Source organism: Canis aureus, chromosome 4, assembly GCF_053574225.1.
Source record: "Canis aureus isolate CA01 chromosome 4, VMU_Caureus_v.1.0, whole genome shotgun sequence".
Taxonomy (NCBI): domain Eukaryota; kingdom Metazoa; phylum Chordata; class Mammalia; order Carnivora; family Canidae; genus Canis; species Canis aureus.
Window position 1 is genome coordinate 36,837,141 of NC_135614.1, and position 26,128 is coordinate 36,863,268.

The window sequence follows — 26,128 nt, forward strand, 5'->3', positions numbered from 1 at the left end:
CTCAGTACAGAAGCACTGTCCCGTGCTGCAGGACTTACACCCGGCAAGGGCCCCGATAGGTGGGCTCACATGCTCGCCGGTTGGCTCTTGGATGTGAAGGCCGTGCGCTCAATGACGTACCAGTGACGAATCGCCACGGTGAACGATGAGTCTGACAGGGCCTGGCCCAGCCCAGCTCACTGGGCCCACAGTCGCGTGCAGCAGCCGCCCACCCAAACCTCCAGCCACGGTTGCGCTGAGCATCCCTGGGGACTGCCACAATCTCCACGCTGGTTTCTTAGTCTGTGGGCAAAGGACCCGGTGGTGGGGACGGCAGGTGGAGGCTTGAGCTCATGCCCTCACTCCTGCTCTGGCCAGATTAAAAAAATCAAAATCAGTATCGTGCCCCAAAAGGAAGGGCAAAGGTCAGTATCAGCCGGGTGAACATGAAGGACGATGCTTCCCCAGACCGGTCCCCACAGGACCGCACAGAGGCGGACAAGGACACAAACCCCTTCCCGGGGCGGGGGGAGCTCCTCCACGGGGCCGCATCACAGGCTTCCCTTCCCTTCCCAGTCCCTCCTGGCTTCCGTGCTTCGGGGCCCGTGGGGACGGACGGGAGGCACCACCCTTCACAGACGGTCCTGTGCTGTCTCAGGGCACAGAGGCTGTGCTGGGCGCCCAGCTCCCGGGGCTCCCCGCCCAGCTCTGACAGCAGGCAGGGCTCACAGCGTGACATGGGCACGGTGGTCTCCACGGGGGAGCCCAGCAGAGGTGCCAGCTGAGCAGAGAAGGATCTAGAATGTGTAACAGGGGAGGAGGAGGAGGAGCACCAGGGGTCCTGAGCCCCGCTCACCTTCATACCCTTTGGACCTCCCTCTTTTGAGGTCTCCCGGGACCCGAGACCAAGCAAGATCCTGGGAGCGGTTCCCAGGGAGGGGGCCTGGCAGGGAGCAGGGCACAGGAGCTGCTGGGGCAGCTTCAGGGCCCCCAGGACCCCGAGTGCTATGGCCCCCACCCCCGGGGACCCACTGCCCACTTCACGCCCCGTTCCCCAGGGCCCCCGGCACCCCACGAGCCTGCTGCCCTGGAGGCCAGCTCGTCCTGGGCCCTGGGTAGCTTCACAGAACGCTGCCACCTCGGGTCACACTCGCGAAGTCGACTAACGGGGACACCTGGCCTCGACTCTGCAGGAAGAGACGCCCCTTCTGCCCGTGAAACGCGTCTCGCCGGGTGGAGCGACCTGCCGCCTGTGTGGCTCCGCGGCTGGCCGGCTCGGGCCCCACGCCCTGTCCTACCCCTGACAAAAGCCAGCACCCGGCGGGGACTGCAGCCCAGGGCAGGTCACCAGGGGGCCCCGATGGCACCACATGTGGGCTTGCCCTTCATGACCTCACCCTTTGAGGCGCCCTAGGCTCTCGGGGTGGTGCACGCAATTCCTGTGGTTGGCTTCCCTATATGGCACAGCTAAAGGGATTTCTGTAGGGAGCCAGGGCCCTAAATCACTTGACACTGAGATCACTGAGCGGAGGAGATCACCCCGAGTGGGGCTGCCTTAATCAGGCGAAAGCACTTTCCAAGAAGGCGAGGGCCTGGGGCGCCTGGGGCTCCTTGAGCCTCTGACTCTTGATCTTTGGCTCCGGGCATGATCTCAGGGTCCCCTCCGGCCTTACCCTTCCCACTCCCCTCCTCCTCGTGTCAGAGTTGACCCCGTGACTCTCCTGTTTATGAAGCCTTACTTGCTCCCCTCGCCCCTGGCGTAAGAGGCCCTGTCAGGCTAGTCCCCCCAACTCTCCTCCACGCCCTCTAGGCCCCCTGGTTTTCTTCTCACTCGTCCTATGCCCTCCACTCTCCCGAGCAAGACTTCCCTTGGCCTAACACGTCCCCGTATTCCAGACCTGCCTGTGCAATCCTCTCCCACCTTCGACGTCCAGGGTCAAGTTCCACGTCGCCCCCGAAGCCCTCCTGGGTCCACCCGAGCCTCTCAGGCCCCTTCTTGACCTTCAGAATGGGGCTCGCCCCATGAGCCTCCTGCACCTGGCCTGACTGCGTACCCTTGGGGCTCCTGGGGAGACAGCGGTGCTGAGAGCCTGTCCTATGGAGGTGCTCGGGGGGCAAAGACGGGTTTGCTGAGGGGCTGCAGGAGGGGAGGGGGGCCCAGAGGCCTGGGGTGATTTCCACAGTCATTCACAGCTCCTTGCCTCTCCTCTGGGCCCCTGAGTGGTAGGCAGGAAGGAGGAAGAGTAAGGGAGTGAGTTTATCAGCTCCGCGCATGTGGGTGGTTTCCTCTGGTTCTAGAACGGTTGCTCGTCCTGCTTCCTGGGGACTCACGGGAACCAGAGTCAAGCTAGCACAGCTGGGAAGGAGGGGTTGATGGCTCAGATAACCAGACAGCGCAGAACAGTGCGGCCAGGCTTTGGGAAAAAGCCCCAGACGCCCACGTTGCTAGCACCCCCCTCCCTCCCTCCCTCCCATCCTCCCATCCTCCCATTCTTCATTCCAATCCGATCTAAAATAAAAACAGCCTTAATGTTAACTGGTTATACAATTACTATTTGGCTATTGTAAAACAAAACAAAACAAAAAAAAGACGAGAATGCCGTGTAAGGTGACCCTGCTAACATTCTGGTTACCACCTGCACACAGGTAGGCACATTGTTCTCTCCGTAAGGCTCCAGGTGGTAAACATTTTAGGCTTTGTGGGCCACGTGATGTGCTGCCCGCGAGAGCGTCACGGACAATATATAAATGAATGAGCAGGGCCATGTGCCAATAAAACTTTATTTGTATAAATAAATGATGGGCCGGATCTGGCCCGTGGGCTGTAGTTTGCCAGTGCCTGGCACGGACGTTTTCACATAGCCGCTCATTCTGTCCCTTCGGAATAGTGGGGGTGGGTGGGAGGGCCGCGGTCTCCTCCGCAGCTTGTGGCCGGTGAGGAAAGCCATGGCTCCGGAGCAGCCCCACTGGAGAATGGTGGTAGAGGACTTGGACGGGGCTCGTGGCCAACCTGGGAGCAATCTTGAGAGACCTGCAGGCGGAGTTACCTGCCGCGACCGGGTGGTGGAGCCACGTCTTGCATGAAAGTATGGAAAATGCACCGGAGACGCGGAAGGTCATGGCCGACCCGTACCTCCTGCGTCCCGGACACCGGTCAGCCCGTGGGGGACCAGGCTTGGTTGTGGCTATGGCATGACTTAAAGAATCCAGATGTGTTTTACTGGCCGAGTCCCATTAGCTGTGTTTGCCTACGTAGGGGTTCGTCGGCTCCCTGGCTGCTCGCACCTTTGCAAGTGCATGTTGGGCTGGAGGATGTTTCTCCCAGTCTGTGCTCTCTCGTCCAGATGGACTCAGAACATCGGTCTCCTGAGACCTCCCTGATTTCTTCTCGACGTTTCCTCCTTGCCCTGTGGCCCTTCTTCTAGTCCCGCTTCCCGCCTTTGATTGGTCAGGTTCCAGGGTGTGAGCAAGCTCCTGCCCCGCCAGACCCCGCAATGGCCAGAGATGAGCTCTGTGACCCTCCTATTCCTGACCCGTATGGCGAGCCCCCAACCTCCAAGCCTGCCTGTGGAGCCAGCACAGCCCCTACGGTGAGGGCGTCTGTCCTGGCCCAGGCAGGCGGTGCTGTGGGTGGAGGCCTGTGCTGGAACCCCTCGCACGTTAGAGTCCCGGGGACACCTGCGCCCCGTTGGCCCCCTGGCTGCCTGGGGTCCCCGCACGCAGCTCACTTCTGGGGCCAGCCCACCTGAGTGCGGCCCCCGCTCCGGCCTGCCCGGTCCGGCTGACCGCTCTCCCTTCTCGGCTCCACTCACCCCCGGCCTCACTCACCCCCGGCCTCAGCATCGACCTCCTGTGCATGGCTTACCTCCTGGCCCCAGAAGCACCCCCCCATCTCGAGCTGGGGAACAGGGAACGGGGGTACTGGCCCTGCCGAGGCACTGGCTTCCATTTGCTCCTGAAAGGCCTGCACTGAGCCAGGTGGAGGTGGGGAAGGTACAGGGGTGGGGGTGGGGGGTCTTCTGTTTTTCTTTTTATTTAAAGTCAGTCAGGCCTGTGCTGCAGAGCAGCCTTAGTCTTGGAGGTAGCTTGCAGGAATTCATTTGCCGCATCCCTCCGGCAGGCAGAGGGCAGGGTCCTGGGAGCCTGGGGCTGGGGGGCTGCGGGGCCACAAGCCATCCAGCCAGGTTGCTCCAGCCCCCCAGGGCCCCAGGGCCTCAGGACAAGCAGGGGTCCCACCCCTGGGGTCTCAGGACAAGCAGGGGTCCGTCCCCCGGAGCCTCAGGACAAGCAGGGGTCCTGCCCCTGAGTCAGTGGGGAGTGACTGGAATTCTGGTGGCCTTGGCCTCACCCTACGACTGATGCCGGCAGCTCGCGGTTTTCTCCCCAACGTGGGGGCGATGGCACGGCAGCCAGGTCAGCTCTGGAGGCAGAGGCAGGGAGGCAGGATGGGACTGAAGGCCAGGCCTCCCAGTTCGGGTCTGGGTTGGGGTCTGGGTTGGGGTCTAGGTTTGGGTCTGGCCCTACCACACACTGCCTGCGTCGCCTGACCAGGTCCCTCCCTTTCAGAGCCTAAGCTCCCAGTGGTGAGAAGGCGATGGTAACGCTGCCCCTTCCCCCAGCAGCAGGATGGCTGGCGCTCCCTCGAGGCTCCTTCCCTAGCAGAGGGGACTCTCACCCCAGACTCTCAGCACCACCAGGGACAGCTGTCCCGGCACCGTGATCCGTGCCCCACCCCCGAGCGGCTGCACTTGCGGTGTCCCTCCCAGTCATCTACCCCCTTACTCGGGGCAGAGGCGGGTCCCAGACCCACCATCTGAACTCTGGGGCCCTCGGGAGGTTTCAGGCAGCAGGTGGGCTTGTTTCTACGCGGGACCCATGGGTCTGAGATTGCGGAGCAGGAGGGAGGAATGGGTGTCCTTCCTTTATGTGTCTTTTTTTTTTTTTTTAAGATTGTATTTATTTATTCATGAGAGACCCAGAGAGAGAGGCAGAGACACAGGCAGATGGAGCAGCAAGCTCCACGCAGGGAGCCTGATGCGGAACTCGATCCCGGGACCTCAGGGTCACGCCCTGGGCCCAAGGCAGGTTCTCAACAGCTGAGCCCCCCCAGGCGCCCCCTTTACTTGGAAGGAAGGAAGGAATAGGTGGTCCCCCGGCTGGCAGCCCATGACGGAGCTTACAGGGTGGGAGTGGGGCTCTCTGAGCTCCGCAGAGCCCAGTGGTTCTAGAAGGACTTCACCATCCACAGGTGACATAGGAGCTCCACGGCTGCTCCCTGGGTCGTCTTCCTGCTTGATCCCATTCACGGGGACGGTGGCCCTTGGCTCCCAGGGTGCCGACGGGAAGGTGCATCTTGGACCCGCCTTGCCCCAAGCTCCAGCGTCCCCCCGTGAGGGAAGCCAGGGTGCAGCATGAAGCTGCCTCCAGACTGTGGCTCCAGCGATCTGTGGCCTGCGGGGTGCGTCCCTCTGCCAAATCTCCAGCTGTCCTCATTGGAAATGAGGCCTTGGGGGGCGGGGAGAGGGGGGAGTCAGCACAGGGTTTTATAGCTAATCACTGTGCTGATGGCTCCCAATCCCTTAAGAGACAGACGGACGCTCTTTGGGGACAGCGATATTATTCTTGCACAAGCCTGCGGGTCCGGAAACATACCCAAGGGAAGGACAAAAACATCCTCCTTTAGTGGGGACAACAGGGAGATAACAGCGGTGGTGAAGGAACCAAAGGAGCGAGCCAAGTCCTGCCGTGCACCAGTCACGGTGTCACTGCCCCAACACAGCGCTTGGGGGCTCTGGGACGTACCTGGCAGCGGGTCTCTCTGGCCTGGGCCACACCCGCGGGAAGAGAGAGGAGATGGTTCCCTCCGTGACCACCAGCACGAGGGGACGGACGTGGGGTTGGGGGTGAGCGCACCCCTCAGCCCACCACCTGGGTCCGTCCAACAGGGGCTGTGTCCAGGGTCCCCCGGGTTGGTAGCCGGCCCCCCACCTGCAGCCACATGGGGGCTGAGCCTCCCCCCAAGGATGGTCGGGCTCCTCTGGGGCCTTGTGGAGACTCCTGACTGGGGGGCTGTGGGGGCTCTGGCCAACGGCCACACTGCGGGACTAGTACCTTTGTCCTCGGGAGACTTCCTGTGGTTTACGAGTCTTCAGGTTCCATCAAACCCCATCAGAGTGGAAGCTTCTGGATCGAGAAGCTTCTCTGTTACGGCTCATTGGGCAGAGGCCTGGCAGGGCGGCTCATTTGCTGTAAGCCTGGACTTTCTCTGCAAAACATCAACATAACTATCAGACACATCCACCCGTTGGAGGCACTTTGGAAAATACCAGAAAGAAAAAATAATAATTATCTTTCCTATTACAGAGTTCGATAGCATTCCACCCTCGACTTTTCCTGTTTGTGTTTTTGTCCTTTTATACGGCTACGATTATGCAATTGTACACGTTCATACCATTATGGCCTTTCTTTCTTTCTTCTTTCTTTCTTTCTTTCTTTCTTTCTTTCTTTCTTTCTTTCTTTCTTTCTTTCTTTCTTTCTCTTTCTTTCTTTCTCAAATGTTCCCTAAATATATATTTTTTTAAGATTTTATTTATTTATTCATGAGAATACACAGAGAGGAGAGAGAGAAGCAGAGACACAGGGAGAAGGAGAAGCAGGCTCCATGCAGGGAGCCTGATGTGGGACTCGATCCCGGGTCTCCAGGATCACACCCTGGGCTGAAGGCGGCACTAAACCGCTGAGCCACCGGGGCTGCCCTCCCTAAATATTTTAACTAGTGGCTGAGGACATGTTGGTTAACTAACCCATTTCCAGCTTTGGCTGTTATAAATAATAGTGAGGTGACCATCTTTGGGTATTTTAATTTTAATTTTTTAATTTTTTAATTTTTTATTTTTTTTTTGCTACCCCTCCCCCGGCCGGGCCCGCCGAGGCGGGGGTGGGGCCTGGGTATTTTAATTTTTAAACCCGGGATCCATTCTCTAGAGTCGGCTCCCAGGGTGGGCTGTGACGTCACAGCATGAACACCTCTGGGTTCTTCGTCACCCGTGGGAAAGGTCAACCTTAGGATCCCACCTGTGTGGACAGGTGGGATGAGGACCTCTGTTCCTTAAACTCTTGTCCCTCTGTCCCGGGCTGCCCAAGCAGCCCGAGTCTGACCGGGAAGTGCTCCCCAAGCCCCTCCGCCCCTCTGCCTTTCCCCATTCCCTCCGTTCTCCCCCGTTGTCCACACCCCTGGGAAGCCGTGGTCTTCAGAAGCCTCGAAGGGCCTGGGCTGTGCTTGGGGAGTGTTGGACGACTGCTCCTGCCGTCCGGACGTGCTGTGGAAAGGCCTGGAGTGCCGACACACATGACGGGCACTGCCTCCCCGTGTGGCCCCACAGTAACCGAGCGACTAACCCGGGTGCCTTCCTGTCTCTTCAACGTTCAAGCCAGGGGTCCCAGGTTCAAAGGCTTATGTCTGACTCATCTTTCCCATTCCCTGAAGGCAAGTGCAATTTGCAAACACGGAACACACGTGCCCCCCCCCCCAACAGAAGCCTGTCCCTCGGGCTGGCCTGGCCCAGGTCCAGGCAGGGCCAGCCACGGCCACACCCAGGCCGGCGCAGTGGCTGGCCCCGCCTGGACAGTCCCCTTCCGATGGCCTCAGCCTCCCCATCCACACCAGGCCCTGCGTTTTCCACTCTTGGCTTTCATTTTCCTTTGTGTTTGGGCTCAGGAAGGAGGGGAGTCTGGTCTGGGAGCTTCCAGCGGCCTGAGGGGCACGGTCAGGACCCCGAGGTCACCGGGGCCTGGGAAGGGATGCGTAGAGCGAATTTTACAAAGGAAGATGCATTTTTCAGGAGAGAGGAAGTTTCCAAAGCAACTTCCTAACTCCGCAAATGCACACGGGGAGGTGGCGCTGGGCCCAGCCCTTAGGATCCCAGAAGCAGGTGGTGGCTGGGCCCTCTGGGCACCACGGGGACAGCCCGGCTCCCTTCAGGAGTGTGTGCGCTTCTGAGCCGGGCGTTGGGGGCCCTCACGGAACAGCGCAGAGCGTTCTGGGCTCACGGCAGCCACTCCGGTGTCTCCAGGGACAGAGCCTGTGGCTTCGCTGAGCCGCTTGCTGCACCGGGCGCTGGTCTGCCCCTTTCATGTACCTAGGAGTAAGGGAAGGCATAACGGACCAACACGTCCTCCCTCATGGAGGGGCATCACATGCGTCCCAGGGTCACCTGCTGGCCACCGGCCCAGCCAGAAGAACCAGCAGAGTGAGGCTAGAACTTTCTTCACTGCTGTGACTCCATCACTCATCGGCTCTTTTCAATGGACCTGCATTCCTTCCTGTTTCCACGAGGCTTGGTTCCTACCTGTCTACCCTCCTGGGGACAAGCTCCGCGTGGCAATTCCCTCTGAGAGTGTGGTGTGGACAGCTGAGGAGCTCTCAGATGAGCCGGCCCTTTCAGGAGCTGCTGGCACCCCCGCTCTGGGCACGCAGGCCTGCAGACACCATTGCTGTGTGGGGCCGTGGGGGGGCTGTGTGGCCATGGGGGGCCGTGGGGGACCATGGGGGGCTGCATGGGGCTGTGGGGGGCAGCGCAAGGCCGCATGGGGCCATGGGGGGCCTGTGGGGCCGCGTGGGCCTGTAGGGGGCCACGTGGGGCCGTGGGGGCCGTGTGGGGCTGCATGGGGCTGTCGGGGGGCCGCGTGAGGCCGCATGAGGCTGCATGGGGCCATGTGGGGCTGTGGGGCTGCATGGGGCGGTGGGGCTGAGTGAGGCCGTGGGGGGGCCTCTGGGGCCGTGTGGGGCTGTGGGGGACCGCGTGGGGGGCCATAGGGAGGCCTGTAGGGCCGTCAGGGGCCATGGGGCCGTGGGGGGCCACGTGGGGGGCCATGGGGGGCTTGTGGGGCTGTCGGGGGCCATGGAGCCATGGGGGGCCACATGGGGGGGCCATGGGGGACTTGTGGGGCTGTCAGGGGCCATAGGGCCGTGGGGAGTCATGGGGCCGCAGCCCAGCCCACTCTTAGACCCAGCTCACACTTCCAGCCCTTGCTGTGTGCGGCCTGGCAGCACAGCCCAGAGAAAACACGACAAGCTCCTCGACGTATCTCAGCTCATTTCATCTCGGTTGTGTTTTGCAGACTGGCTCTGGGCCCGGGCCTCGGCGTGGAGCTCCCAGAGCTGCGTGGGCCCCGTGACCAGGGGGCGAGGGCCCTCACGGGGGGAGGACAGTGTCCCACAGCCCTGACTCCGTGATAGCTCACAGCAGCGGTGCCCAGGGGCACCATCCTCTACTTATCGGGGACAAATTCCAAGTTTTAAAGAAATACAAGCAGATTAAGTCAAACCAAAACTTCCCCTCAAAACTCCAAGCCTTCACAGAGAACCCTGCCAAGGGCTTTCTCTGGGGTTGCCCGGGGCTCGCGCGTTGCTCGGAGCCCCCCCTCCGCCCCCTGCAGCCCTGCGGCCCGACAGCCCGCTTTTCCATCCCACTAATGGGCTTTCTCCCGGGGGTCCTGCGTGCCGCCTCCCCGAGCCCCTGTAGCGTGGCATCCTTGCCTCCATCCCACACACGGGAAAGCGCTGTCGCGGATGGTGTCCTCGGCCCATGGACAAAGCCGTAGACCGGGTTTGCGCGGGAGCCCCCTCTGTTGCTCGAGGCCGTGGCTTCATCTGCAGCCCAGGCCACCCGGTGGAGGTAGACACCGAGCCACAGGCCACGCAGCGGGCAGCCTCACGCACGTTCCTCCCAGTCCTGGCAGGCAAAGGCCGAGCGTGAGCCGTGAGGCCTGCCTGATGCAGAAATGCCCCTGCAAAGTGAAGACTTGCCTCAAGCCCCACTCTTCGTTGCCCTTTGCCTTTTTCCTGCTCCGTCCTTATGGCAAAGGGTGTCTCCCCAACCCAACGGGTACAGCTCGGACCCGGAGGCCCTCCGGTTTGGAGACGCACCGGCAGTGGACGGGAGCCCAGGCTTAACCGCTGGCCTTTGAGTGTAGTCGGGGGGTTCTCTCCCACGACTGCCTGTGAAGGCTGCTGATGGCCCATTGCTATTGCCCAGGGAAACCGGGGTTACCTGCGGACCCCATTCTGTGCAGTCTTGTCTTTATGTCCTTTGTGAGCAGCGGAGAGCTTTAACTTTGGATCATCATCTGTGCCGTGTGCTTGGTGGCTTGGCCAGTGGGCTCCTGAGCCGGTGTCCAGAAGGACAGGCTCTCTTTGCCTGTGACAGGGGGAGCTTCTGGGGAGGGACGCCAAGGGAGCAGATATTTGAACAGCTTTCACTGGTTATGGAAACTGCTGGACCATTCGCGTATCCTTCAAACCCTCACTCAAACCTGCCAGACCCTGGCTGCTGTGGCAGGTCTTGGCTTTCGGCACCGCAGGATGGGGACATGATGAGGCCAGGGACACATATTCCTAAACAGGCCGTGTCAGCAAGGCCTTGGTCTACCAGCAGATGACAGCGGACAGGAGCCCCTAGGGCTGGGGTTGGAGGCACTGCCCGCCAAGGAGCCACCAGGACAGCTTCACTGAGGGGAACACACGCAGGACAGGAGCAGAGTGGAGTGGGTATCACCCCAGCTGGAGACGCCACCTCACACGACGGCCTCTTTCCTGAGTTTATCTCCCCTTTACTCGCAGATGGGAGCAAGAGGAAATACGATAGGCTGGTCATTTTGCATCTATCCCTCGTTATGAGTTGAATTGTGTCCCTCAAAAATTCATATATTGACGTCCTAACCCTTAGGAGCAAAGAATGTGACCTCATCCATCTGGAAATATCAGATGTAATTAGTTCAGAGGAAGCTTTGGGCCACTAATCCGATATGCTGTTCTCATAAGAGAGGAAGTCTGGAGACAGATACACACAGAGAGAGAGAACCCTAAAGGAAAATGAAACCGAGGAGTGGGGTTGTCTGCAAGCCGACACTGTCAAAGACGGAGAACAAACGCACCAAAAGCCACAGGATAGGTACGTCACACGTCATTCCTTCCGAAGGAGCCCAACCTGCTGCCTCCTTGATCTTGACGTTCTAGTCTCCTGAGGTCAAGCCAAGGGCCTCTGTCTGTCTCAGGCCTCCTCTGGGGAAGCCAAAGCAATGAGTTTCTGTTTGTTGAGACCCCAGTTTGTGGCCCCGCAAGCTGAATACCTGTGCCATTTAGGGGGCACCCCAGTCCCGTGGAAAAGATGGTAACGCACCCACTTGGTAGAAGAGGAAAACAAGGCTCAGAGAAGTGACTTACCTGAAGATCCTCAGAGGTGGGATTTGAACCCACACCAGTGTCACACCCAAACCCACTGCATCCTATGACTCGAGGGTTATTTCCTCTCCGGCTTTGTGTGGGCGTCCCCGGGGAAATCAGGGAAGAGCTAGACCATTGCCTCATAACACTGCCTTCTCCAGATTCTTCTGAGAGGCAAAGCTACCCACTGGGAACAGGAGCTGTCGGCCCCCTTTCAGGAAGCCAGCCCCTGCACAAGCCAGCTCCTCCGGCTGCCCGGACAAAATGTTCATCCCGTTCGGGCCTCCCCCAGATGGAGCTGTGCTCCTGCCTCAGGACGTGCCTGGGGTGGACGTCCCCTTCCGACGGCAGAAGTGCCGCGACACGGGTGCACGGATGCCCCAATCGTGCGTGGTTCATGAGCTTCATCCACTCAGTCCTGTTACGGGCGTGCACGTCTTTTCATCTCTGCAAAATGGAATGGGAAGCGAGGCTAAAGCTCTGAAGAATTTTTATTGGCCCCGCCTGTCATTTACTTTGGCTTCGTAAATCAAGGAGACGTCAGGTTGCAAAATAAAGGCAGCCCCCCAGTGACGTTCCATCAGGATGTGCTGCGGGCGCCGCATATTGTGCTACGGGGTCAAGCACACATCTCAGCTGTCCGTGCTTCCGTCCACTACACGGGGGCCCTCTTTCCAGTTAGTTTCACTCCTCCGACGCACATTCGGGGCTGGGGCGGTTCTTAACGAGGTAACCATTACTCTTTTCAGGGTTTTCCCCATTAGCTTGACCTAGACTCAAAAGCAATTTTTCAAAAAAAAGCAATTTTTCTGAGGCCATAGGATAAAACCAGGCACCCCATCAGCGGCTTCCACCTTCCCCGGCATGAAGGCCTGGGACACAGCGGAAGGTCTGACCCGTGCCCGCCTAGCAGCCGGCAGGTTCCCCTTGACGCACGACAATGTTGACACACTCCTGGTGATTCATCCCTAAGAGGATATTCCTGACGACTTCCGTTCCTTTCTGCTCACTCTCTCTCTCAGGTAGATAAAATCTTTTTTTTTTTAAAGATGAATAAAAAAACACTGTATAATATTTTAAAACATGAAGGATAAAGAAAATCACGAGCACGGAGAGAGAAAACAGAAACACCTATAAATGACTAAAAATCCAACTGGCGTTTCATTAACAGAGATTGTTGGAAATCTCTGCAAAAAGTAAAACATGCTCATCTTATAATATTACTTGTTACGAAGGCGTAGGAGTAAAATATGATTATTGTTTCGACAAGAAATTGAGTCTTATTGTGTAGAGTATATACATACTGTATGGAATGTTTTGCAATTGCTTTTTCTTTTTTTTTTTCACTGAATAAACCAAGGAAAGTTCTAGATCAGTATATATTATTAACGCATTTGAATTCCTTCTGTGTTTTCCATATTTTGTCTAACCATGCCCCTCTTGGGGATATTTAGGTTGTCTACAGTTTTTGACTCTTGTCCATAATCCAGCTATTAACATCTCTGTGTTTTGTTCAAGCATTTCTATAGGATAAATACTTAGAATTAACATTTTTGAGTAGAGGAAATTCCCACTTCAAGTCCTGAGAGATGCCACTCACTTTCCAATCAAAGCCATACTTGGTTTTCCCCAATGCCCTGCAAGGGAGCCCGACTTCCCACCTGTTACACCTTCAATATTATGTGCCATTTATATTCTTTGCTAACCTGAAGGGCAAAAACCATATTTTGTTGTTTTAATCTGCAGTTATTTGGTTATTAAGGAAATTGAGCCTCTTACATGTTTATCAGCCTTCCCTCCTCTATGATGTGCACTTAACAACGTGTCCCTTCCTTTGTCTATTAGATTGTTTTAGATTTTTGTGCACTTTTTAGTCAGTCCTTTATTTTCAAAATAATATTTCTGTTTTCATATCTTGCTTACACAAGCCTGTCTTTGACTCAAGATTAGAAAACATTTGGTGCCAGCCCATGTTCTTGGTTGCGACCAAGAGAAACCAACTTTCTCTAACTTAAGCAGCAAAGACATTCACTAGAAGGATATCAGGCATCTTAGTGAAAGGATGGGGGGTTTGAAAACAAGTGTTGGGAAAAAGAAGTCAGATTAGAGGGAGGCCAGGGAACCAAGAACATGGCAAAATGGGACTGGGGGGGCAATGGGGTACTGTGGGGACTGTCTGGGGCCCTCGTGCCCTTGCTCCAGGAGGCCGGCCGCCAACGGGCTGTTCCTTGGTTCTGCTCCCATCGCCTGCACTTGGCCCAGGGCCTCGGTGCTGCCAGCCCCCGTTACCACTTTCCACCACCTCGCTCTCCGCCGCTCCTGCGCCGTCGCGCCCACTACTCCCAGCACCTGTCACCACCGCCTCCGCCGCTGCAAGGAGCTCCCAACTGCCCCGGATTCTGGGCCGCGCTGGTGTCCGATTCGGCGTTGGCGGCAGGAGTCCTCAGTTGTCCATTCACATGCGTCAGCCGCCAGGAGTCAGGGACAACAGTCCAACATTTGGGTTGACTGGGGGAGGATCGGTACCTTATTACGTCTTCCCACCCAGGAACATGGTGTGTGTGAAAATCTGTCGTGTTTCCAACAATCTCTGCTAATGAGACACCAGTTGGATTTTTAGTCATTTTTTAAAAAATATTTTATTTATTTATAGAGACACAGAGAGAGAGGCAGAGACCCAGGCAGAGGAAGAAACAGGCTCCATGCAGGGAGCCTGACGTGGGACTCGATCCCGGGTCTCCAGGATCACATCCCGGGCTGAAGGCGGCGCTAAACCGCTGAGCCACCCGGGCTGCCCGGATTTTTGGTCATTTACAGGTGTTTCTGTTTTCTCTCTCCGTGCTCGTGATTTTCTCTTTATCCTTCATGTTTTTAAAATGTTGTATGGCGTTTTTTTATTCATCTTTTTTAAAAAAATTTTTATCTATCTGAGAGAGTGAGCAAGAGAGAGAGCACACGAGCAAGAGCAGAGAGAGAGGCGGAGGGAGAAGCAGGCTCTCCTCTGAGCAGGGAGCCTGGCGGGGGCTCCACCCCAGGACCCGGGGTCATGACCTGAGCCCAAGGCAGACGCTCAACCACTGAGCCACCGGGCGCCCCTTTTTCCATTCACCCTAATAGAATATATGGCCATTCTAATATGGGGTTCCTTGTCCTGCTCGTCTGTTCTTCCAGTTTTCCTTGAGTTTATCCTTGGGTTCATCTGCTGATGACGGGATGGGGCACGCTGGCACACATTTAAAGCGCCCAAGAAGATGTCTTGTTTCCAGACCACGTTATGGCTGTACCGTCTTCCTGAATTTGTGAGGGTGCTAATGAGGATTTTTAAAAGTTTGTTTTGTTCACCGAAGTATCTGCATGGCCACCGAGCCTATTGTACCATCTGCCTGTCTGCCCTTATGGCCCTCGTGTTGCTGACTTGTGTCGTCTGCCTGTTTAAAGACTGGATGGTTCATCTGACGTAGGTGAGTGGCCCTTCGTCCGGGAGGCTTCTTCTCTGATTGAAGCGGCTGCTCCGGGGCCTGGGACCGGTGGCGGTCTCCCCCCCGGCCCACGAGCGGTAGAGTAGGTGTTCAGGCTAAGCCGTGGCTGCCACGTGAGTTCAGTCGCGTTGAGGTCAGGAAGCGGCGAGTGGCCCCTGGGCTCACCTACCCGCCCTCCGTCCGCTCCGGCTGACCGGCTGACCGGGGAGAGCCTGGCTGCGGAGGGGAGGCCCCATTTCTCTGGTGGGGGGCGGGGGGGAGCTGACAAATGGCTTCCTCTGAGTTCCCACTATCTGCTGGTGATTTTCCATTCCTGTCTCCAGCCTGAGCCAATAATAACATTTCACACTCGTCTGACACCTTTTCTCCTCTGAGCTCCCAGCGCTTTACAAGCACACGCTTACTATTATTGCCCTCTGAATTTCGATGGAAAAGCTGAGAGTCACAAGATCAAAGCTGCCAGAGCGGGGTGGGGGGTGGGGCGTAAGGGCTCCCAGAGAGAGCACCCCGGCCCTGGGGGAAGGGGGCCTGAGCCTTTAAGGGGGTCCTCGGAGCGGTGGCCCAGGGCAAGGCTTGCAGCAGCAGCTCCCTCCTCCTCCAGCTCGAAGCTGGTGCATTTGTCCTTTGCAAGTGATAGCAGAAGGGAACGGGGATTTGGAAGCCATTCGCTAGGAGGAAAGGTGGGCCGCTGCTTTGTGGGGGTTTCTGGGGATGACAAGACTCATGGAAGCCGCGGGGTGTCGGCGTGTGTCGTGCTGCCGTGTGGCCCAGATGCGGAGACTCTGTGGGGCGAGGCCTTGGAGACACCCCGAACTGCCCGGAGCGGGTTGGGGGCCTATCCTCAGCTCGCCGCGTGCACGTGTCAGCACACGGCCTCGCAGCGGACGTGCAGCCACCCCCCGCCCCCCAGACATCTGCGTTGGGAGAGCTGGCGCTCGTGCTGTCCCTCCCCAGGTACAAGCGCGGGGGCCAAGCCCTGCCCCCCGGGGCGTGCCGCGTCCAGCGGGGTCTGCGAGCTGCTCAGCACCCGGCCGTCTTCCTTTGGGCAAGCCTTCGTCCGGGCCTGCTCTCCCCTCTTCTGCAGGCGGCTTTGGGGGTCTAGCGACAAGGAACACCTGTAACCACGTGTTTTCAGCAGCCAAGCAAGGCCCCGTTGACTCAAGTGTCTGCTGAGCTGGAGCTGAGTCAGCAGTGAGCGGAGGGGGTGAGGCGTGCACTGCATCGGGGGCTGGAAACCCGCCCTCGTTGACCTGGGAACACATCAATGTCAGGAAGGATTCATGGAACCGAGAGGGTGGTGCTCACCTGGCCGGGGAGCACCTGAGAACCAGCCATCCCTACCCTACAGGTGGGAGGAAGCAGGCAGCTGGGGCATGCATGCCCATGTGTGCATGTGTGTGCATGCATGCATGTGCGTGTGCAGGCATGTGTGCACACACTGGCGAAGCACACAATGCTGAGCACGTCCAGGTAGGTCTCCCAGCCCCTCGCACAGGGAGAGTGGGGGTGAAGAGCCCGGCTGGGAGTGGAGCTGGGATTTGAACCCAGGCGTCCTTGGCCCTGACGCTCTTCCTGCCTAGTAACACTGCCGGCCCGAAGCAAAGCGCCGCGAGCGGCCCACAGCCCTCATTCAACTGGCCTGGAGTCTCTCTGGCTGGCAGGGCCCCCAGGCCAGCCTCTTTCCCAGGGGCTGGCGGCCCCGCGAGTCCCGGGCAGCCTGGACCCCCCCGCCCCCGCCCCTGCAGACACTGGAGCTCTGGGCCGGGGCCCAGGCCCAGCAGGGTAGCCCTTGTCCTGCCCGCCGTTTGCGATCTGCCCATTCACAGCCGCCGTGAGCGGGCCCCGGGCATCCTTCCCCGACCACCCAGTCGGCCCCGCTGCCTGGAAGCGGAGCCCGCCCGCCCAGGCCCCCGGCCCCTCCGCTCACGGGGCTGCTCCCGCCTCCGCCGGCCTCCTGCTCCGTGGCTGGCCCGGCCTGGCCGGCCCGGGGGATGCCGGAGCCCAGAAACAGCAGGGCCGGAGTGTCCCCCACGAGCCACAAAGGGAGAGTCACAAATCAAAGGGGTCTGAGAGGACAAAGCTGTCACAGCAGCCCCTCATGGAGCCGGATCTCCAAATAACGCCGGCCCCGGCTGCATTGGGGGGGACACCTTGGTGGCCAGCTGGCTGCTCTGGGCCGGACAGGGAGGTACGGGCTCTGTGGGGTGGCTTCACGCTTCATGCCCTCGGGGGTGCCAGGGGGGACTGGGGGCAGGAAATGACCACAGCGAGGCTAGTCTGCCTCTCCCTGAGGACACGGTGTGGCTCCTGGCCCCAGGACCAAGCAGGTGAGGCCGGCTCAGCGCTCGAGGTCGCCGTCCAAGAGGCCGTGGCCCTGGCCGCGGGCTCACCCCTTCCTGGGCATCCAGGGGAGTCGACGCGCTGGAATGTGTGAGCAGCTTGTCCGCTACGAGGCCTGTGCCAGCTTGCACACCTAGGGCTCGCACTCAGGGGTTCCGGGTCCCTCACTGCGCCCCCTTCCTCCCTCCCCTTAAGCCTGATGAGCAGGGATGGGGTACATGGGGCGTGCCTGTGTGCGCCATCATCCCCCCTCCTCCTGATTTAAATATTTCCCCGACATCGCTCTTCCCTATCACCACATCGTCCTGAAATCTCGTTCCTTCCTTCCAGCACTTTTACTTCCTTTTACTTTTTACTTCGAAGCCACGGCTTGTGTGTCCATGAATATGAAATGACACGGATGGCAAAACACATGGTTCTAATCGTGTTTTGGTTACTGACTCCTTTCTCCTTCTAGGCCTCATTTCCTCACTGCTGGGATGATGAGGTGATATCAGAGCCACGTTCTGATCTAAAATTTCAGGGGGGCCAGAGGATGGCCACTAGGGAACTGGACGTTCATTAGGAGAACATGTTTAATCTTGGGAAGGAGGCAACAAAGGTTAATGTAAGGGAGGGTAAGAACGCCCTCCTCGACGCGGGGCAGGGGGCCCGGACACAGGGGCCAGGACCTGCCTTGACCTTCCCCCGCAGATGGATGCCACCTGTCTCCGGCCCTGGAAGCAGCGAGCAGGTGGGGATGTGCATCACAAGGCCCCGTTCACACCTGGCCCTCTCCGCATCCACGTAGCTCCTGTCCACACAGCTGACAGGTGACACATCGTGTCGCATGATGAACAAGGTATACGGTTCAGCAGTGCTCTGTGTGGCTCCGATGCTCTGCGACCATCTGCTTGCTCTAGCTTCGAAGGTCTTTCATTACCCCATAAAACACCCCATATTCGCTGGTAATGGCTCTCCTCGTGCCCTCCTCCTGGCCCCTGGCAACGTCTGATCCGTTCTCCGTCCCTGCGGATCCCCTGCTCTGGATGGATCATAACAACGGAAATGCACGACATGTGACCTTCCGTATCTGGTTTCCTTCACTCGGCAAGTTGTCTACGGGGTTTACCCCCGTTGTACCGCGGATCAGTGCTTCGTTTCTTTTTTATGGCTGAGTACTATTCTAGGGTCTGCATAAACCATAATTTGTTCATTTTATCCATTTATAGCGCGTAGGTGGTTTCCACCGTCCGGCTGTTGTGAATGACGGTGCTTCAAACCTTCATGTGCAAGGTTCTGTGTGGACACATGTTCCCTTTTGTCTTGAGGATGAGCCTGAGAGTGGAACTGCTGGGCCGTATGGTAATTCCCTCATTCTGCTCCTTGAGGCACTGCCAGAGAGTTCCCCGAAGCAGCTGCACCATGTAACACCCCCTCGGCCGCGATGGGTGTTCCAGCTCGCCACATCCTTGCCAACGCTTGTGATCATCTGACTTTTTGATTATAGTCAACCCAGTGGGTGTGAAGTGGGGTCTCATTGTGGCTCTGATTTGCATTTCCCTAATGACTAGAGAAGTCAAATACCTTCCATGTATTATTGGCCGCTCGCATATCCACCTCGGAAGAATGTCTACTCAGCTCCTTTGTCGGTTTTTAAATTGTTATTATTTATTTATTTATTTATTTATTTATTTATTTATTTATTTATTTATTTATTTTTAATACATTTATTTTTTATTGGTGTTCAATTTGCCAACTTACAGAATAACACCCAGTGGTCATCCCTTCAAGTGCCCCCCTCAGTGCCCGTCACCCAGTCACCCCCACCCCACTCCCTCCTCCCCTTCCACCACCCCTAGTTCGTTTCCCAGAGTTAGGAGTCTTCATGTTCTGTCTCCCTTTCTGATATTTCCCACACACTTCTTCTCCCTTCCCTTATATTCCCTTTCACTATTATTTATATTCCCCAAATGAATGAGACCATATAATGTTTGTCCTTCTCTGATTGACTTACTTCACTCAGCATAATACCCTCCAGTTCCATCCACGTCGAAGCAAATGGTGGGTATTTGTCATTTTTAAAATTATTTCATTGTACGAGTTCTTCGTATATTTCCATACTAGACCTTTTTCAGATAAATACTTTGTGAATATTTTCTTTCATAGGTTGTCCTTTCACATTCTTGATTTATGTCCCTTGATACAGAAAAGTTTTAAAGTTTTAATGAAGTCCAATTAACCCAATTTTTTGGCTTATGCTTTTTTTTTTAAGATTTTTATTTATTTATTAATGAGAGATACAGAGAGAGAGAGAGAGGCCGAGACACAGGTGGAGGGAGAAGCAGGCTCCATGCAGGGAGCCCAACGTGGGACTCGATCCCGGGTCTCCAGGATCATGCTCTGGGCTGCAGGCGGCGCTAAACCGCTGAGCCACCAGGGCTGCCCTTGGCTTATGCTTTTGATGCCATTTCAAAGAATCCTTTGCCAAATCTAAGAGTTTGGTGATTTTTCCCTATGTTATTTTCTAAGAATGTAAATAAGCTTTAGTTCTTAGAGTCAGCCCATTCATTGATTTTGAATTAGTTTTTGTGCATGGTTTAAGTCTGGGTCCAAATTCATCCTTTTGCATGTGGTTATCAGGATGTTCCACTCAAGTGGGTGTTTGAATGAGAAAGAGAGTTTGGGGCAGCCCCAGTGGCTCAGCGGTTTAGCGCTGCCTGTGGCCCAGGGAATGATCCTGGGGTCCCGAGTTCGAGTTCTGTGTCGGGCTGCCTGCATGGAGCCTGCTTCTCCCTCTGCCTGTGTCTCTGCCTCTCTCTCTGTGTCTCTCATGAATAAATAAATAACATCTTTAAAAAAAAGAAAAAAGAAAGAGAGCTTGCAAACTAATTTCTCTACCAGAGTTCTTATGTATTTTTGTATTTGGGTAAACATAAATGTCCAAATAAAAGTACATGTAAGCCACCTCACAGTTTTGTACTTGTTTTTGAGAGTGTGTGCGTGCACACAGACTTCGGGGGGTAGGGCAGGGGAGGGGGAGGGAGAGAACCCCAAGCAGGCTGCACACTCAGCACAGAGCGCCACTCAGGGCTCAATCCCAAGACCCCGGGATCATGACCTCAGCCGACACCAAGGGTCAGATGCTTAAACCCACGGGGCCTCCACGCGCCCTGACACTTCACATTTTTTTCAAGTCCAAGCTGTCATGCAAATTAGACTAGACAAGGTACGTAACACCCCTGCAGCACAGTCAGTGGGATCTGATGGGGGCAGTTCTAGTTTAGGGGACAGAAATTATCAGCCTTTTAAGCAGGAAAAGAATGATGAGAATCGATCCTTTCAGGGGAGCTTCACCTGCCTGTGCTGTTTCTCCAAAGCTGCATCGTATCTCGTCTCACATTCACCGCGGGGGCGCTGGTGGCATCTTCCTTATTGCTGGGCTAGTGGGGTGACCGGGGCCGCCCCGAGATGGCCCTTGCCCTGGGAAGGCAGGGACCCCGCAGCATCCCCCAGAGACCGCAGTGCCTTGCGTCCAACTGCGGGGTGTCTCCCATTGACGGCGGCTGGTTCTCGAATCTCCCCACACCCACGCGGCTGGGCGGCAGCTGCAGAGCCGTCCTGGGAGCGAGTCCTCAGGGGTCCACGTCCCAGGGGCAGGACGCTGGGGGGTCCGCACTGAGCTGAGGGGTTCCTGAGTCACTACCGAGGGAGCACCGTTGGGGTGATGGTCCCCCCGCCGGACTCCAGCTCCTCACTGGGCAGCGGTATGACTGCCCCTGCGCTTGCCCTTGGCTTATCACCCAGAACCAGAGGCTCTGCTCTCCCCATAGCGTCCTTCCTTCCCCTCAGGGAAGCTTCTCTGCTGCTCAGGCTGCACTCGCGGCCCTCAGGGCCAACCACTGCTCTGGCCTGGCCCCACCGGCCCCTCCCGTGCACCCCCGGTGCCCACGCCTTCTGGGGCTTCCCTCTCGGCGGCCGTCCTGCTCTTGCCATTCACTCTATTGATCCTTCCTTTCTGGTTTCTGCTCCACCCTACCTCCTTACACCCAGTTCCTCCCCCCACCCCATCCACCCATCTCCCATTGCTGTGTCCACTCTTTCTCCCTTTTCTGACCAAATTCCTTGTTTCCCAGCCTTGCACTCACACGCCTCCTCTGCTCGCGGCTTCCACCCCTGCTGGGGTGCCGGCCGCAGCCCTGCGAGGGGAGCGAGCACCCTGCTGAGTGCACCCCAGAGGACCCTCCATCCGCTGCCTTTTCTGCCATTTTCACCGGATGCTCTGCTCCTGCCGGGTCTCTCTGCACTCCTGGTCGGCTGCTTCCCCATTTCCCTGGCACCTGCCCTTGGGGTCCCCTCCCTCCTGCACTCTCAGGCCTGGGTGGCTGTGGGTGCAGGTCCACGTCCCCCAGCACGCTGGGTGTCCCCCCCCAGGCCAGGCGGGGGGCTGCTGCCTCTGCCGGGAGCACCCTGAACACTTGGCCTCTGGGTCCGGAGAGGGGGGACCCTCTGGAGAGCAGAATTCTGGTGAGACCTTGGCACCGTGAGGCCAGTGCGGCAGCAGCATGGGCGCCGCCGGGCAGCCTGCCCGGTGCCAGGGTCCCAGCCTGGCCGGGGCCCGAACCCACACGCGGGCCTTGACGGGGCCTGGCAGGTCCCCTCGCACAGCGGAGCGCGAGGGGCTGCGGGGCGGCCGAGGGCAAAGCCGAGGGGACTTCCAGAACTCGGTTTCTTCAGGTGCTGGGCCGGCCTCCCAGTCGAGGCCTGGTTTCCAAGAGGAGTTTGACGGAAGGAGCCCTGTATGTTTTTCTGACGGGGTGGAAGCTTGTGCTCTGAAAACAGAAGAGATTCTTGTTTGAACATAAATCTAGCCCAGCTTTGCGGGCTACCAAGGGGAATCAAATTAAAGGGGAAAACAGTAGCAGCACAGATGCCTGGCGGCGCTGGAGGCAGCGGGTCACAGGCTTGAAGGTTCCCATCCTTGGTTTGGGGCCCCGCCTGGGCCTGCTAGCGACCTGGGGGGCAGATGAGGAGGGATCTCCCCCAAGGCTCGGAGGCACCCCTAATCTCCAGGGAAGGACGGAGCCCCCCGTGCAGCCTCCTCCCCGGCCCTCCTCGCTCTGGCCTCAGGGCCGGCAGCCACCCCAGCGGGGCCGCAGAGCTCAGCACATGGCTCCGCACGACCAGAGTCCACTCTGGCTCCTGAGCCGCCTCCCGGGGCCAAAAACAATGGTCCCTCCTGCTGCACATTAACAGGGTGGTTGGGGCTTGGTTGGCACCTGGCCCCATCGCCAGCCCTGCCTCTGTCACCAGCACCCCTGGGCCCTGCACACAAGGCCCAGGCTGTTCGCAGGAAACCAGAGCCTCGCTGTGGGGCCAGCGCGCTCTGAGCCCATGCTCCGAGCAGGGATGACGGCGATGGAGAAGTGAGCTTGCGACAGCCCACGGCGACTTGAGCAGCCTGAAGGATGAGGCTCCTGCCAGCGCCATGGAAGGCGGGCTCTGGGCGCTGGAAGAGCCCCCCAGCGCAGCCCCAAGGCCTCTTGGCCCTGTGCACACCGGTCCCTGGCAGGTGGCCTTTCCACCTTCCCGCTGGACGCCTGTCACTCGCCTTGAGTCCAGATCCCAGCTGCCCCTCAGCCCCCCTGTGCGCCCAGCACCTGGGCCCCGGGCTCCGGGATGGGCTCCGCGTGCTGCGTCCTGCCTGCAGTTACGGGGCCGCCGCGGGGGCTCTGAGGCCTACTGCCAGGCCCGCTTCAGGGAGGCCTCGCTCCTGCCCACTGCCATTGGCGGGTGGCCGGGCTGCTTTCTCGCCTCGCTGCTCTGCTGGGCCAGGCGGTGCCCACAGGGCCCGCTCAGAGGCTCTGCTCCAGCTCCTGGGCCCGGCGGACACTGGGCCACATTGGCATCCCCTCCTGGCTGCTCCCCGCGCCATTCCGCGTACCGGCTGCAGCCAGACCTCTCCGGACCGAGCGCTCGCTTCAACGTGCTGTGCACTGAAGTGCCGTCCTGGGTCCAGAGGAGGCTGGGGACATGGCGACATGGCGTGTGATGGTCTAGCCGTCGGCCCCTCCCTGTGTGGCAGGAGCTAAGGCCCCTTCCCGGAGGACACAGACCCCCACGTCTGCCTGAGCTGGTGCCTTGCACAGGTGAGGTGCAGTCACCCCTCGCAGCCTGTGGAGTCCCACAGCACCTCTGGGATCCCCTTTTATAGGTGACACCACAGGCCACGAGACGAGGTGGTTCTCCAAAGGCCCCCCCGGGGCCGAGGACAGCGGCCAGGATTTGGACCCAGCACACACACAGACACATCTATACCGTGTGTCTAAGTCTCCGTGGTGAGTCACTCGGGCCAAAAGTCAATCCAAGCAGTGCCCCCCTAGATAAGACATGTCCACAGCATGTGGAGGGGCATCCGCAGGGCCGCGGGCCCCGCGTGCAGGAAGCCATGCCCAGCTCCCCGTCCGGCCTGTTTCATTTGTCCTGGGCAGTTCCCAGGACCACAGCCTTACACATGGAAACGGGGGGTAGAGGGAGCACCGCCACTCGGCGTGGAAAGCCGACCCACAGCACGCGGCGGGGGCATCGCCGGCAGAGAGGCTGAATCTGCGTGGGGCACCGGGTCCTCGCACAGACGCCCTCATGCACGTGTGCAAGGTCCTGCAGCCTGGAGCCTCCCTCAGACTCCTCCTCTGAAAATGGGGAGTGCTCCCCCCTCCCTAAGGAGGCTGGGGACACCGGCTCCCCCTGGAGCCGCAGTCCTACCAACTATTATGATGCTGAGACGCTGGGAAGAGCAGGAGGGCGGCGCTCCGGTCTGCAGAGTCACTGTTGGTCTGTAGAGCCACGATTTCCAAGCCTCTCAGCTGGGGCCTCATCAGTCCCACCCCCCCCCCCCACCGCTGCAGTGCCAGGAGGATCCACGACGGTCCTGAGAGGCATGGCATGGCCCCACAACCCCGGTGGGGTGCCTGGGCCTCTGAGGGGCCACTCAGCAGCCGCAGCCAGGCTGTGGGACCCCGGCCTGGCCTTGGCGTGTCCGCGACGGGGGGCCTGGGCAGGGCACTCCGGGCAGGAGCGGGAGGCGACAGACCCCGGAGGACACGGCCACCCTGCCCAGTCCCCGAGGCTGGCAAGGACGGCAAGGACGCAGACATCTGAGCGTCGCCTGCTCCTGGCAACACTTCCTCGCGTCCCCAGTGGCTCCCCTGGTTCTGGCCCCCTCCCTGTACCTGCTCCTTGCAGCCTCGGGCGCGGGTCACAGGGAGGACGTGGGTCGTCTGCTGCTTGCGCCCCCGGTGCCCCCACATCCTGGCCCAGCCCAAGGCGGCAGGGGCCTGCCTTCCAGGGAGGTGGACGTGCCGGGCCACCCAGGCTGCGGAGGCAGCGGCAGCAGCTCCACTGGCTTGTTGCAGGGTCGGGCGGCTGGGCTGGCCTCAAGCGGGAGAGGCAGCGAGGGCCGCAGAACCTCACGGAGGGCTACAGGCCCCTGTGGGTGGTGACAGGAGCACTCACTGTCCTCCAGGTGCAAGGGGAGGAATTAGGGCCCAGCAATCCAGAATGTGGGCTTGGAGGAGTCAGGACCTGGATTCACACTCCAGCCGCATAGCTGGACCTCCGAGCCCCGGCCCCCAGGGTCCAGCTGGAGGGGGGCATTTGTCTCCCAGGGCCACGTAGAGTATCCTGTGCCACACAACAGATGACCCTTCACTAAAATATCTGAGCCTCGTGTGTAAAGTCACGAGGAAGCCGTGGATTATTCCCAGTGGGCGGCAGACTCACCTCGGACCCTATGACGAAGCCCGAGGTATCACGATACCCATTTGACAGGTGGGGCAAGGCAAGGAAGAGGCGACTGTAGGTATCATTTGCCCCGAATCCCACAGTTAGCAAGAGGCAGGGCCAGCTTTGGAGCTCTGATTATTTAACCCAGAGTCTGGGCTGCTATTTGCTGCCTTTACGTGACCTCAAGAGGTTGTGGATCTATGGATTCGTACCCGGGAGGCTTGTAGGACCAAGTCTCTAGAGGGTGAGGCTTCGAGGGCGAGCTTGTTTCCCGTGGACATGGGACGCCACCATGGAGCGTTCGGGAGGAATGAGGAGGTGCAGCCTCAGTCCCTCCCCCGTGCCAGCTGCACCCTGTCCCGCAACGCCAGGTAACTTCTAACCAAGGTACGTACAATAACGTACCACAGAATTAACAAGGCAGGCCTAGGGAAATGGAAGTAGGGGCAGAGAAGCAAGACTCGCTAATCACACGCATTTATCAACCTACCTGGGAGGACTGACTCAGGAGCTCTAACTGGGCCTCGGGTTTCACTCTGAGCTCCGGCGCAGACGAGAACTTTCTTGGTTACGTAATCCTCAGGGTCACACAGAGCCCACCAGTTGCTCCAGAAACCCGAGGTTTCCACAGTAGAGCTTGGCGATGCTCTTCTTGTATGCTGCTTACATAGGGCTTCTAGAACTTTCCAACCTCAAACACAGCGATAGGCCTCGTTGGCACCCCCAGAGACATTGCCTCCATGGACGCCGAGGCCTCCAACTGCTGCAGAGGGACAGGCCCATCCCTGAAACACACCCAGACGGCCGCTCAGTTCTGTTGAAACTTTGTCACTGGATTGGGGACGTTATCCCGTGGGGAATACCCATCAGGAAGGCTGTTTGGCTTCCAGGCAATGTCTGCGTATGGATCCCATTTTCCAGAGACATTACAGCTCCGTGGACACCCACACAGAAGCAGGCAGGGGATCCTGACGCTGAACTTGGCTGCGAAGGGCTGGGAGGTGGGCTCTGGGGCACGAGGGGCCAATGGTTGGGACGGTGATGCTGCTGAAGAACCAGATCATATGTCCCCTTGCTGCAAACATTTTCTCAACAACTTGTACTTAGCTGTGTGCCAGAGGGTGGGTCCACTTAACCTTTCTCGGGGTGATGCCAAAAAAATATCCCTCTGAAATGCAAGTCTGTTTATTCGAGCCTCCAGAGAGTGTTCCAAGTTTAATGCCTGCCCGGCTCCTGTCCCCTGTCCTGCCCTGCCCCAGGGGGGCCTCCAGGATCCTGAGAGAGTGAGGGGCTGCCTGGGCTCTTTGCTTGAGGAATTTCTCCAACTTTCACTCTCAAATTA

At 58.5% G+C, this 26,128-nt stretch overlaps 1 long non-coding RNA gene across 2 annotated transcripts; it reads right to left on the reverse strand.

Moving 5' to 3' along the window:
• Positions 1-4,306: 4,306 nt before the first annotated feature.
• LOC144312522 (uncharacterized) lies at positions 4,307-26,128 on the reverse strand. 2 transcript variants are annotated; one of them, XR_013378019.1, is made up of 3 exons: positions 25,277-26,128; positions 6,091-6,244; positions 4,307-5,484 (listed from the first exon to the last, which is right to left on the reverse strand). It is a non-coding gene; the product is annotated as an uncharacterized LOC144312522 (long non-coding RNA). The 2 variants fall into 2 exon arrangements; XR_013378018.1 differs by lacking the exon at positions 25,277-26,128 and adding an exon at positions 11,204-11,673.